The 15,240-nt window shown below is 41.3% G+C and overlaps 1 non-coding gene across 1 annotated transcript; it reads left to right on the forward strand.

Annotated features, from left to right (window-relative positions):
• Positions 1–1,495: 1,495 nt before the first annotated feature.
• On the forward strand, positions 1,496–1,602 carry LOC112081670. Its single transcript, XR_002896592.1, has one exon. It is a non-coding gene; the product is annotated as a small nucleolar RNA R71 (small nucleolar RNA).
• Positions 1,603–15,240: the final 13,638 nt, after the last annotated feature.

Below are 15,240 nucleotides of genomic sequence, written 5' to 3' on the forward strand. Positions count from 1 at the left end.
GATCTATCTGCAAGGAGAAGAGAGATCCTTGCTGGTTTGAATACTCTAAAGCCCAACTTCTTTGCTATGGAGAATGGCATCAAGCTGACTGATGCTCCTAGATCACAAAGACATCCAGAGAATAGAAGAGGTCCAATGGCACAAGGGAGTGTGAAACTCCCTGGATCAGTCAACTTTCTTGGTATGGACTTCTTCTGAATGATAGCACTGCATTCATTACTTAGTACCACCATGCCTTGAAGCTCTTTAGTCTTGTTCAGAATGGCATCCTTCAAAAACTTACCCATCTTTGGCATCATTAGAAATGCATCAATGAGAGGCATAGTGAGTGGTGTCTCATTGAGTGCTTTCTCAAATACAGCTCTTGCCTTGTCTACAAGCTGCTTCTTAAACCTCCCTGGAAATGGGAGCTTGGGTTGGTATGGAGGTGGTGGCACATATACCTTTTCTGGTTCAGGTTCTCTTTCTACCTCTTTACCCTTTTCTTTCCTTGGTTTCTCAGCAACTTGATCATCTTTTAAGGCTGCCTCGCCCTCAGTTTGATCATTGTCCTCAATGATCACATTGTTGTTCTCAATACCAGATAGCTCCTTTCCACTCCTCAGTGTAATGGCCTTAGCATAGTCCTTGGGGTTGGGTTCAGGTTTTCCAGGTAGGTGGCCTTGGTTTCTTGAGCTTGAGGTTTGGTTTTGCTTCAATTCCTTGATTTCCTGCTGCATGGCTGCATTCTGGCTTGCAAATATCTGTTGACCCTGATGTAGTTGTTGCAGAATACCAACCATATCTAGACCCCATCTGTGGCTGCTGCTGAACCGGTGGTGGCTGAAACTGGTGTTGAACTGGCGCTTGCTGCTGGATTTGTGGTGGAACAAACCCTGGTGGTGCCTTTTGCTGTTGCTGTGAACTGAAACCAGTACCCTGAAATGGTTGCTGTTGCTGACCAAAACCCTGATTCTGACCAAACTGATTCTTGGGTTGGAATGACCCTTGAAAGTTGTTCTTGGGAACAAAGTTCTTTGGAGCTTGAGAATTGGGATAGACCTGGTCTTGTGGGTAAGCTACATTGGGATTCCTGTAAGAGAGGTTCTGATTGGCATTGCCATACTGATATCTCTGGAACCTCTGATTCCAAATGTAGTTAAGTTCCTCCTGGGTTAGATCTTCTTCACTTATGTTCTCAAAGATCTGAGAAGGTTCCTCATACTCACCTACAAAGTGCATTGGCTTTTGAGTGGTGAATTTCAACCTGTCCAATTCACTTCTCAACTCCTTAACTTCTCTAGTGAGCCTCTGTTCTGAGCGTGAACCTTCAGATCTATTTGATCTGTCATAGTCTTCACCATAAGTGTCATTGCTCAATGCTAAGTTCTCAACCAGCTCTAAAGCAGCATGAATCTCCTTACCCAGAAAGTTCCCATTGGAAGCAGTATCCAGCTGGTTTCTAATCTTGGGAAGAGCTCCTCTATAAAGTGTGCTGAGAAAAGAAGCCTCACTAAACCCATGATGTGGGCATTGGTTTGTGTAGCTCCTGAATCTCTCATATGCTTCACCAAAACTCTCATTACTGTGCTGAGTGAAGCTAGAGATTTGGTTTCTCAGTTTTGCAGTTCTGGAGGTGGAGAAGAACTTAGATAGAAAGCTTGCTTGCATTGCTCCCAGGTTTGAATGGAGCCTCTTGGAAGATTCTTCTCCCATTGGTGAGCTTTGTCACCAAGACTGAAGGGGAATAATCTTAGCTTGAAACTGTCCTCAGAAACTCCATTAATCTTTGTCAGGTCACACACTTTATCAAATTGATCCAAGTGTTCCAAGGGATCTTCCATTGCTAATCCATGGAACTTTGAGTTCTGGACCATATTCAACAAGGATGCCTTCACTTTAAAGTTGAAATCTCAAACAGAGAGATCAAGTCGATTTTGCAGAAAACAACTGCAGTTCATCGCAAGGATTGGTCTACGAAACTTGACGACGCACTATGGGCATATCAAACAGCATTCAAGACACCATTAGGAACAACACCATTCAACCTAGTTTATGGAAAAGCATGTCACCTTCCAGTAGAATATGAGTATAAAGCGCAATGGGCTATCAAGGAGATGAACATGAATCTGAAAACGGCTGGAGAAAAAAGACTACTTCAACTTCATGAGTTAGAAGAAATCCGACACAATGCTTACAAAAATTCAAAGATCTACGAGGAGAAGACTAAAGCATATCATGATAAGAAGATTATTCATAGAACTTTTGCTCCTAACGATAAGGTACTTCTTTTCAATTCTCGTCTTAAGATTTTTCCAGGAAAATTACGTTCAAGATGGTCCGGACCCTTCACGATAAAGGAAGTCAAGCCATACGGAGCCATTGTCCTGTGGGACAGAACCAGAAACTCATTCACAGTGAATAGACAGCGTGTAAAGCCATATCTGGCTGAAGAAAGAGAAGACGAAAGAGAAGTGATGTTTTTGATTGATCCATCATCTGCCAATGATGAGACCAAGGAGTGTCACGACCCCGGTGAAGTCTAATCGAGCAACAATGTCAAGCTAATGACTTGAAACAAGCGCTTAGTGGGAGGCAACCCACTTGGTATTTTATTTATTTCCCTTTGACCTTTATTTTCTATATCCATTGCTTTGTTTATGTTTTATTTAATTTCAGGTCTTCAATAAGGAAGAACAAATAAAAAAAGACGGGCATCACTCTCTAGCACGATAAGTACTCTTAAACATTTTAACTTTTCTAATTTCTTTACCATTCTTTCTAATATTTATCACACTGAGGACATTGTGAAATAAGTCTGGGGGAGGATGTTCATCCTTTACTAATGAAATTTGATTTGTTTTGAGTTTGTTTTGGACACATAAAAATTTTTAAAAAAGCTTTTCAAAATGTTTTTCATAAAAAAATTTTCAAAAATCGTTTTCAAAATGTTTTTCAAAAGTTTTCAAACCAGGAACACAATAAACATTACTATGATGATTTAGACCAGTGTGCTTTTACGCTATTTCCTCGTTTTTTGCTCTTTTTGTGATTTAGGCCTAGACTAGGCGGTAGCTAAGTACTTGCATTACGAAATCCCACCAGAGGATTTTATTCATAGAGATTCTTTCTGACAGGATACACTAGCTCATTTTATTTGGACTTAATTTGGACCTAATTTTCTCATTGAAGCGTTAGATCAGGGAAACGAATCATACATTCAGGACTCCTTTATCCTTTTACCACTCTTTGTTGATCCTGAATGGCTAGTTCATCTTTAGCTAGTTCCCCAGCGAACCTAACCTCTTTCAAACCACATGCACTCTTGTTTTTCATTGTCCTATATGCAGATATGTGCAAAAACGTTGGAGGGAAAGAGGATCAACGCGGTTTTCAGTCACTGAAGACAGAGACCTGCGATTTCATTGGAATGATTCAACAAAAGGAGAAAACTCAGTTTGCCTTGGAAAAACTTCAACATCTTGGTACAATTTCGTCCCTTAGACTCTCTCTCTATAAAAGGTTGTTTCTTCTTTCTTAAAAAAAAAAATCCAAAAAAGAGAAGAAAAGAAAAGAAAAATAAGAAGGGAAAGGAAATTTAAACCTTAGAGAGTCTAGGAGGATCGAATTTTTCTTGAGGCAAGCTAGAGTCCGATTCTATAGAGTTTTGGAGATTATTTTTATGATTCCCGGAAAAGATCTAAGTATGGGGGAACAACTGTTTACATCAAAGGAGGAAGATTATGCAACAACATTAGGCAAAGGAAAAGTGACTGAAAATCTTCGGTCATCAACAGGTAGGTCCTTCTCTCTCTTGCGGTTTTGCATAATATCTAGCATCCTCCATATTCTTCAGGTAACCCGAAACACCTAAACTCCACCACTTAAAAAGCCTTTAATGCCAAACGCCGCCTACCCTGAATAATTTCTTTGATGAGAACTCACAATATACTTAATGAATGTTGAGAGCTAGTTGACTGGAAGTTAGATCTAAGTGTGTAGATTTTCGCATGACGGATTAACGGACTAGTTTGCTTGTATTTTGGTGAGAATTTTCTAGACTAGATCCAAATAGATGTTTCACAATAAGTTATGGTTTAGAAGGACGGTCACTGAGATATTGTTTAGTTCCTGCGATTTTTTTTAAATTTTTTCCTGACTTAAGTTTGTTTAAGGACAAACAAAAAGGTAAGTCTGGGGGAGTTGATAACACCGTATTTTGACCATTTTTATGGATCATAATGGTATCTTATGCAGGTGTTTTAACTCTGTTTTCAATGGTTTTTAAAGTGTTTTCAATGTTTTAGAGTTTTAAAAGACTTTCCAGGAAACTTGGGCAAAAGATATGCAATTTGGAACAAATTAGCAATTTTGGATAAATGCAGACCGTCAGAAGTATGACAAGCGATGAAGACCTTCTCACCGTCTGATCACCCCCAAAATTTGAGACAACAGAGAGGATCCAACCAGCTTTCTAATGCACTTGGTTTGCAGACAAGCCAACGGTTAGATCTTCAGATACTCCCGATGCAAGAATGACAGAAAATGCAGTTCCGGAAGAGAGCCATGTGTCGGGACCGCGGCCAACACCTATTTTCCCGCGGGTAGAGCCACCGCGACCGCGGAACTTGGTCGTTCACTTTCCAGACGACTTAATTAAAGCCCAGATCAATTCCTTTTGTTATTTTGAAGCCCTAAGTGTCCAGGACAACTCCAGGAGCTATAAATACCCTCTTTAGGTCATTCTAAAGAGAAGATACCGAAACTGAGACAACTTAGAGAGAGAGAGATTTTCGTGGGAGCAACCCTAGAGGCCGCCGCCGTCTCAGAAGAAGGAGCCGCCGCTGGAGGAAGCCATCACACCTCCATCTGCTTCTCTGTTCTTTGTTTTTCTCCCTTCTTTTCTTTAATTTCCTGCAACTTTCAATACTCTGTGATGATTGTTTACAATATGTTTGAGTAGTTACCCAGTTGGGTTTAAATGGATTTTTCAAAGGGAATTTCATGTGTCTTTGCTTATGAATCGATAGATTTAGGACTTATAATCTTCTAGATGTTCTTCGTTTGCCTTTAATCTTACTGCGTGATTCTGTGATGGCCACTTAGAAGCCAATCTGATATGATATGTTGAGAAAGTTTTCATTGATTGTCTGAACTAGGGTGAAACGAGCAATGATTCTATAGGATTGGAAACCTACCTGTAGTTGAGTTGTGAATGTTGATGAGTCTTGTTCTGTTATTGCATCTTCTCCCTTCCAGGATCAGAGTGGAAACCTACTGATCAGGGTTACGAGAGATAGTTGTTTAGTGCTGCGAAAGTAGGCTATTCATACTTCTGTACCTCGAGTTCTAGAACATACGTAGTTGATTACCTTTATCATATGCTTAAAATCGACATAGCTTACTCCATGAACCCCCTTGAGCCCCAACGTTTGTCTTTCATTGTTTGCAACCCTTGCTTTTCATTCGCTTATTACCTGCTTTCATTCGCCCTTGGTTTAATTGCTTTTTACTTGTTTTATTTTCTTTCGTTTTTCAATTGCTTTTACTTGCTTTGCTTTCTAGTTTAGATTTAGTGACAACCAAAACCCAAAACCAAAACCCAAACCTTTTTAGTTCTAGTCTGATTTAAGCATTGCCGTGAATTCGTACTGAAACAACTAAGTCTCTGTGGATCGATACCCTAAGTACTACAGCGCACATCTGTGCACTTGCAGACATTTAGGGGTCATAAATTTAAAACCTGAAGCTTAGTAAAACGAAAACAACAACCCCGCTTTTGATCGCGATCACATACTGACACAGAGGAATTTTAGCCGAGACTTCAACACGCGGGAAGGTTTTTAGCCGAGAGAGTCAACCCGCAGTACATGAAAATCGCCGAGAGAAAGTTCCCGCGGTACAGGCCATCGCTGATAACCTCCAAAAGGCTGTTTTCACCATTTTTAAAGCTCCATTCACCATTTCTTTTCCTGGCTTCATCTTTTCAGGTTCAAACTGGTTCCAAATCACCTGTAAACACTCTAAAACATGCAAGGCTCACTTGGACCTAATGCAAAGCCCCAAAACTCTAAGCAAGTGTAAAATATGATGAATCTATCTAAAATGTATGAATGAGACTCTAAACTTGGACTAAAAATGCAATCCTAAAGATGTAAATTATGAATATATCATCTATTATGTCGCACCCACGGCGGATGATGTTTTGGCCGCAGATGAGCTTCCGACTGTGTTGATTCGTCTTCAGTGCATCAACCATATCTGGAGATCTAACCGTTGGATTGCTTTGATTCAACTTGAATTAGAAAGCTGGTTGTCTCCTCTATCTTATGTCCAAATTTAGGGATGATGAGACGGTGGGAGGCCTCCATTTGTTTCCAAACTTCCGACGGTCTGAATTTATCCAAAGTTGTGCTTTTTGCTCCCAAGTGCATTCCTTTTGTCGAAATATCCTGGAAACTCTTTTGAGACTCTAAATCATGGAAATCACTTTAAAACCTTTAAAACTGAGTGAACACACTTGCATAAGACATTGAAAGTGATCCATAAAAATGGTCAAAATCTGGTGTTATCAGTCTGACCGCCAGATTGTGGGTGACAAGTGATAGAGAAACAAAGATTGGTTCCTAACTTAGACCAAAGGGTCTTCCAGAAATAACAAAGGAACTTTGTATCCCTTTCTTTATGGTCCTAGGCATTCTTTGCAGACGTACAATTTCCGTAAAGAACAATTCAGCGATGTTTGATGCATTGTCGGTCATATGGCAAGGTATGAAATGAGCCATTTTCGAGAACCTATCTACCACCACAAAGACCAAGTCCCTACCATGGCTAGTCCTAGGAAGATCTAACACAAATTTCATCGATATATTGGTCCAAAGTGCACTAGGAATGGGTAAAGGAGAGTACAAACCTTGGTTTTGGCTTTTGGACTTAGTGTACTTACAAGTCGTACATCGGCTGCAGATCCGTTCCACATCTTTTTTCATGTGTGGCTAGAAAAAGTGTTCCTGAACTACGGCCAGAGTCTTGGTTACTCCAAAATGTCCCATAAGAACACCTCCATGAGCCTCTCTACGAAGCAAATCTTGAAGTGAAACATTAGGAATACAAAGGTGATTCTCGTAAAACAAGTAATCACCATTTTGAAAGTATTTTCCTGAAGCAAACTTAAAACAAGATTGATAAACTCCCTGGAAAACTGGATCGGAAGAGTAGGCTTTTTTAATCATCTCAAAGCCGAGAACTTTGGCGTCTATGGTCGAATCATTGTGTATCTTCATGAAAAAGCATCGGCAATGACGTTCTCCTTGCCTTGATTGTATTGGATCACATACAGGAACGTCTCTATGAATTCCACCCATCTGGCATGCCTTTTGTTAAACTTTTGCTGGCCCTGAAGATGCTTGCGAGACTGGTGATCTATGTGAATCACGAACTCCTTCTGCCAGAGGTAATGCTGCCAGGTTTAGAGTGCACGGACTAAGGCGTAGAGTTCTTTGTCATAGGTTGGGTAGTTGAGAGTGGCTCCACCCAGCTTCTCAATTAAGAAAGCAACCGGTTTCTTTTCCTGCTGATAACTTAGAGTTTTCAGGGCTCTAAATGAGGGGTTATCAATCCCTTTTGTCACTTTGCAGTACAAAGGATATCAATCCATCATGTGTAGACACTAAGATACAATATCAGTTCTTAATTCAAGCCAAATGAGTGAAGTTTTGATGATTGATGACAACTAAGAATGGAAAAACAAGGATTAAATCTAATGATCAACTTAAACAAGCAAGTAAATGAGCTAAATGAGATGAGAATGTATGTATGATGATGAGAAAGGTCTTAGACATGATAGTGGATTAGGGTGCCTTCAGTGATAAACTAGTGAGCTAGTGAACCATATGATCAAGCAAACCATTCAACTTAAACATCATTAATTAAGTTAATCCTCTCATAAAGGTATTAACTCCTTAACCAAAACAGTTTCTAACCTACTCATCATTAGTGAAACATGAATCAACAAGCATTAAGAATCAGTTTAATCTGTCATTTAAGCATATAGACAATCATTCCCATGATGAATAACACTTAAACCTCTAACAACCTTGGTTCAGACATTTCATCAAACACTTTTGGTGCATGAAATGTCCAGAATCTAGACTACATATGATTTGTATGGATCTAGCATTAAGAACAGGTTGTAGAGAATGGAATATGCATGATCTAACCCCTAAGCTCACTAATCTAACACTTAAGCACCCTAATCTACATATCTAAGACCTTAATATGGAGATTACTCACTAATCATGATCAACACACTAGATCCTTTGCAAGATGTGTTGTTAATCATGATTAGAAGTGTGATTTGATGATGAGAAATGATAGAACAAGATGGAAAACACTCTTCAAATCAATATTAAACTCAAAACAAGGTATTATCAAGTGGTTCTTTCACCAAAAGGAAAAGGAGACTAAAGATAAGATAAGGTTCTCTCCAAATTAGATCTAAAAAGTATTTATAGAAGCCTTGGATGAACCGGGTCAGCCCGGAACAAACCGGGTACTGACCCGGATTTGGTGGGTAAAGAAGAAGTTTGCCACGGTCTAACAGGTTCTGGTCAGGCCATGGCAAGTGACCGTGTCAAGTCCTGTGTCTCTTGTTCTTGGATGAATCATGGTGCCACGGGTTCCCTCTGGTCGTGATGCATGGCCGTGTCAAACGCCGAAAGATTGCACAAAGTTGCCACGGCCAAGTCTAAAGCCGTGGCGTGGAGACCGTGTCAAATGCTGAGAGATTGCACAAAGTTGCCACCGCCAAGTCTAAAGCCGTAGCGTGTGGTCGTGTCAAATTCCGAATGTAAGTAAAATCTTTCCGCGGCCAAATGTTACCTTGCCACGGTCAAGTGTAGACCGTGGCATGAAGATCGTGTCAAACCCCGAAGAACTACAATCAAGTGCCACGTTCAGATGTGGACCGTGGCGTTCCACCGTGCCATCTTTCCCTTAGCATAATTTAAGCTTTGATAAGGGTTATCAATCTCGCAGCGTTCAGGGCTCCTTGGACCACTTCGCGTTCAGGGAAGCATAACTTCTAGGGTACTGGTCCGAATGGTGTGATTCCAGTTTCAGAGGATAGAGGACTCAGACATATTCAAATTTTGTGAAGGAAACTTCGGTTCTTGGGAAGTGGAAGGTTTCCTGGAGGGCTCATCTTCCCAGTGCATTGACACGACCAGAAAGAGGCTTCTAGACATGTGTCCATTCCGGAAACGTTATCTTCTTGCTCATAGCTCTGAATTGAATGATCTCAGACGTTCTGGAAAGAGGACTCAAATATCTCGGATTCTGATGAAGGCCCTGTAAACTGAATCGGTCTGGAAGTGCACTGTCCTTCGCATTCTTCGGAGCTCATCGGGTCGATCCAAAACGGCAGCGAGACAGGGGTTCCTTCCGACGAGCTTAACTCTCTGCTCACGCCTCCAAATCCTATGATTCTACCTGCTCTGGAACCATGATCCAATCTTCTTCAACTTTGATGAAGCACCCGACAGCTGAATCGGACTGGAAGGTTCCCCGGACAGGCGAATTTGGAAATGTGTCTGCACCCAAAAATTTTGGCCGAGAAACTTAACTAGCCGCTACGCGTTTTGGCCGAGGAATCCACCTGCGGTACATGCGAATGGCCGAGAAAAACCTTCCTGCGGTTCGCGAGAATGGCCGAGAACCTCCAAAACCCATTTTCACCATCTTTCAAGCCTTGATCACCATTTCTCTTCCTGGATTCATCTTTTCAACTCCAAATAGCTCCAAATACACCTTATAAACACTCAAAACATGCAAAGACTCATTGGGACCTAATGCATCTCCTAAGTCCTAAAACAAACCCTAAGGACCTAAAATGCATGGAATAAGATATTATTTGGAATGAAATATACAACCTAAATGATGCAAATTATGAACATATCAACTCCCCCACACTTTTCCTTTGCTTGTCCTCAAGCAAAAAGAGCAAATGAGAGAAAGAGGTTGTATGCATTGGGAGTTCATATTCCTTAATGAGAGAGTGTATCACTAAAAGAATTCAAGGCTCACTGTCCTAGTTGCTAATTCTAAGATGCATTGCAAACAAGATTACTCACAAAACTTTAGCCATACTTATCAATGAATGAATCAAGCTCAAGCTTAAGTTTTTCACAAACAGCCATAGTTCCAACCTTTTGACATTCATTAAAGCTCATGTGAATCATGCTTATACAAATCATGTGAACTCACTTGTCTTGGGACAGAGTTATGAGACAAAGATGATCTCATTTAATGTTTTGGCTTCCATTCAGCTCAAGGGATCCCTCAAGAAGGAATAAACTTTAACAGAATGCTAAGGGTAAAAGGCAACTGGTGCATACAAGAGCAGAATCCCATCTACCCAATGCCCCAAATTGGTCTTTCATCTACTCCCATGAAGATCACATCCTAGCTACTCCTCTCTCAAGACATTCATTGCTTTATCAACCCTCTCCCCACTTCACTCTCATTCTTTCTTTCTCACCAGGGGATTCATCTTTTCAATTTTAAACTCTGGTTTTGGGGTCTGAATATTCCACTTAGCTCTTTCTCATACAACACTTTCTAGCCTCTTTTCTTTTCTTTCCAAACACTTTAGCCTCTTTGGCTTCTTTTCTTTTCTTTTTACTTAGAGGCTAGACTTTCTTTTTCAATACACAAGAGCTTTTCTTTCTTTACACAGCAGACCCCAAACCTCTTTCTTTTCTTTTCCAACCCCTGGTTCTCATCTCAAACTTTCTCTCTACCACTCAATGTTTCTCAAGAACTCTTCCTAGCCTATTCTAGACTCGTGATGTTGAGCTAGATCTACATGAGACCCTGCTCTTGTCGCCCTAAACCCAACACTTTCTGTCAAGTTTATTCAGAAAAAGGCCTCACATCTCTCACTATAGTGTTTCAGGCTTCAAGGAAGGTTTGGTTAAAGGCATGGAACTGTCTCAAAGTGTGAGAACAGCTATTTGATCTAGCAAAGAGTGGTAAAAGGGATAAGAGAGCTTAAATACTTTGAGGGTACCCATGAGTTCACAATGACATGCACAAGCAATGATAATTAGATTGTCAAATTAAGGTTCTCACTTAGATGATAAGGCTGGACTATTCAAAGCTTGATTCACTCAACAAGTTCAAAGCATGGATCAGTCTTGATTTCATTCTTGTTTACATGCAGCAAAGAACTAGAAACTAGGGCAGTGAACCGAATTCTTAAAGTGATATTCTCTCAAGGAAAAACCTATCATTACTCCCTTGCATTGATGCAGCCTACATGAATATGCAACTAGACTCAATCCTAAAAATGAGAATGCAACTACATGAGCATTTTTTTTTTTGTGAAAATTTTTCAGATTTTTCAATTTTTTTTGGTGTTTTTTTTTTATATGCACTTAGATGAAACTACATGAATGCATGCAAGAATGTGACTCAAGACTCAAAGTGTAAAATAAGAACAGAGAAAAAATGATTAGTAAAAGATGAAACTCCTCCCCCACACTTAAATAACACAGTCCCTTGTGTTATCAAAGCATGAGAAAGGAGTTAAAGCAAAGCAAACAAGTAAAATGCAAAAGGGTAGAAGAAGATCTACATGCATATGTACAGAGTTTTGAGTGTTTACCTCAATCGCTGAGGTCTGATCCCAGGTAGTGGGATGGGTTGGAGGTGGAACATGATGGAGTTGAGTATCTAGGTGGGCTGCTCTCAGGTGAGTCTGGTAGGAACGCTGTGGCCGGGTTGACCCAGTCTTCTTTTCCTGGTGGGAACACAAGGTCATGAGCGGCTGAGCTTTCTCCCACCTCTTCTCATGTATCTTGTTTGGGTGAGGCGGCTGGAGCTGTGAGTTTCTTCACCTTTTTCTTTAGTTGCCTAACACAGTCAACTAGCTTGTGGATCGTTTTGTCTTGCCATTTGCACCATTTCTGAAGGCTGTTAACTCTGGAATACAACTTCCTTGTGTGATAATCAGGTTGACCCCAAACATAAGGATCAAAGTGACACCGGCCTGCTCCCATCCTTCTTTCAAGATCTCTTGGCTCCTTATTCTCACAACCGGCGGTTCTAGTTGTGCTCTGTTCTTCAACTGGTTCTTTACCCTTGGAACCTGTAGTCCTCTTGCATTTGCGAATTGGGAAGTCAATGGCTGGGTTGTAGAGCTGATCCTTTAGAACAATAAAGGAGACATTGTGCCTTTCTGTGAGAGTGGTGATGGCTGGGTGTGGTAACAGAACTTGGACCTTCTCATTTTGTAAAAGCTTGAAGCTGTACAAGAAGTTTTCACCATTGCTTTCTGTTAAAAAACCAACCTTGGTGAGGGTAGCTTCATCAATCAACTCAGGCTTGACCTCAACATCATCAAAGACAAAACCTCTTGCTTTCAGAATCTTTGTCACTAACTATCCATTGTGCAACTTAGTGAGCTTCTGCCTTTTACCCTCACTCCAAGCAATGTCTTTGTATATCAGCATATGGCATGCCAAGAATGCACCACCAGAAGGGATGTAGTGTGGGAGATGAAATTCTCTCTTGCTCTTCAAATGACTGAAGAGAGGATGTAGACCCATACCCAGTAGTTCCATGTCAGCTAGATGCACCACACCATCATTGTGCTTGGTAAAGAACACTTGGCAAAGTACTTTGTGAGCATAGCGGATGGCTGGGTTTCTTATCCATGAACTCTTGCATCTTCCTCCCTTGAAGCTCCCAAAAGCAATTGTATCCCACAGGTCAGTAATCATGTGATCAGGGTATGTGAACTTCAATGTCTCATCCTGTGCAGGTCTTGAAAAGGCAAAGATCTCATCTAGTTCCTTGAAGCTTACATGGTATTGTGTACCATTGAGTGTGAACTCTATGTGTCCAAGACCATTTCCCTCCATGATCCTCTGATCTCTTGGGCCATATCCACAAACTTCAAGGGATGCATGGAACTCTTGTGTTACTCCATCATGAGCCACATCTTTCATCTCAAAGAATCCACCAAATCCCATGTTGTTAAAAATGAGCTGAACCTCTTCAAGAAGCCCCATCTTTGTCAGCAGCTCCATATCAGGGAACTTGGTTTGCAGCACCTTTACATCCTTGAACATAGCAAAGTAGTCATCAAAAGTTGGTTCTTTGTCCTCAGGTTCTGGTTTTGTCTTTGCTTTCTTAACCGGCTGCAATGCTACTTCAGGATCACTCTCTGTTTCTTTTTCATCCTCAGCCAAAGCCACCTCTTTTCCTTTCCTTTGAACAGCTCCAACAAGCGCCAGTTCTTTACCAGAACTCCTTGAAGTACAAGCCTTGGTTTTCTTTGGTGCAGCCACATTCTTTGCTTTCTTCTCAGCTGGATTCTTTGGCTTTCTCTGTTTCTTCTGTTTCTTGAAAACTTTATGCCCAAAAGGTATAACCTCTGAAGCTCCAGCTTTCTCTTTTTTTATTGATTTTTCCATGGCCGCTGTTCTTTTTGTTCCTCCCATCCTGCATTTTCTCAAACAGCTGTGAGCACCAAAGCAAGAGAACAACAAAATTTTTTCAAAAATTCACCAAGTTCAGGTGTGGTACAGATCGATTTCACTAGAAGAGAATGTGTCTTAAGCTGGTTAAAAACTCAATAAACTCAAAGCAATGGCAAGAAGCAATGCACACAAAGAGTTCAGCTTGAAACAGAATTTCTAAAAAAAATCGAAATACTTGATGAATTTCAAGAAATTTCTCAAAAATTCCAAGAACAGGTTATTCTCAAACAAGATCCATGCATTTACTATCCATTCTACTTGCACAATATTCACAAAATGATTCCAAGGTATCAAGAGGCCTATTAAAATCGATTCCATGTGTTTCTTGTTCATGAACAGTACATTAAGACATGGAAAAGGTGAGTTTTAACAGACTAAAGTACCTTGGAATCTTCAAGTTTCAAGTGAAAAACGAATGTGCAGAAAGAAACTAGGCAGGATTACGAGTTCAATGCAGTTGGAATTCCTCAATTCGGTTCAAGAACGAGAGAGATTTGAGTGTTTAAAGTTCAAGAAATGGAGAGAAGGGGGCAAACTCGTGTGAAGAAGAAGACCAGGTGGGGAACAGCTGTAAAGGGCGCATCTTTGACCGGTCAACGTCCGTACGGTCAAGATTTTTCAAAAATTTTGCTGCGCCATCGTTGACCGTGGCACGTGACCGTGTCAAACGCCGAAGGTTTGTGCTTTCTCTGTCGCGGCCTGGAGCGTTCCGTGTTATCTGACCGTGGCAATCCCCAAACGATCGCTTCTTTTCCACCCTGTGCCACGGTCAAATCTTCTTCCCGTGGCAAACTCATCGTGGCAAGCACCAAACCTTGGTTGTTCATCTTTTTTTCTTTGCCACGGCCAGGTCCTTTTACCTGTGTCTTCCGACCGTGTCAAACGCCGAACATTGGTCTATTCCTATTTTCTTTGCCACGGCCAGGTCTTCTTCCCGTGTCTCTTAGCCGTGTCAAAACCCGAACCCTTGTCTTTCCAAACCTGTTTTGCCACGGCCAGCTTTAGTTCCGTGTCATCTGGCCATGTCTAAACCCGAACATTGGTCTATTCCTCTTTTCTTTGCCACGGACAGGTCTAAAGCCGTGGCGTGTGGTCGTGTCAAATCCCAAATGTAAGTAAAATCCTTCCCTTACAATAATTTAAGCTTTTATAAGGGTTATCAATCTCGCAGCGTTCAGGGCTCCTCGGACCACTTCGCGTTCAGGGAAGCATAACTTCTAGGGTACCGGTCCGAATGGTGTGATTCCAGTTTCAGAGGATAGAGGACTCAGACATCTTCAAATTAGGTGAAGGAACCTTTGGTGCTTGGGAAGTGGAAGGTTTCCTGGAGGGCTCATCTTCGCAGTGCATTGACACAACCAGAAAGAGGCTCCTAGACATGTGTCCATTCCGGAAACGTTATCTTCTTGCTCATAGCTCTGAATTGAATGATCTCAAACGTTCTGGAAAGAGGACTAAAATATCTCGGATTCTGATGAAGGCCCTGTAAACTGAATCGGTCTTGAAGTGCACCGTCCTTCACATTCTTCGGAGCTCATCGGGTCGATCCAAAACGGCAGCGAGACAGGGGTTCCTTCCGACGAGTTTAACTCTCTGCTCACGCTTCCAAATCCTATGATTCCACCTGCTATGGAACCATGATCCAATATTCTCGAACTTTGATGAAGCACCCGACAGCTGAATCGGACCGAAGGTTCCCCGGACAGGCGATTTCGGA

This window comes from Eutrema salsugineum, unplaced genomic scaffold (assembly GCF_000478725.1).
Source record: "Eutrema salsugineum unplaced genomic scaffold, Eutsalg1_0 scaffold_10, whole genome shotgun sequence".
Taxonomy (NCBI): Eukaryota; Viridiplantae; Streptophyta; class Magnoliopsida; order Brassicales; family Brassicaceae; genus Eutrema; species Eutrema salsugineum.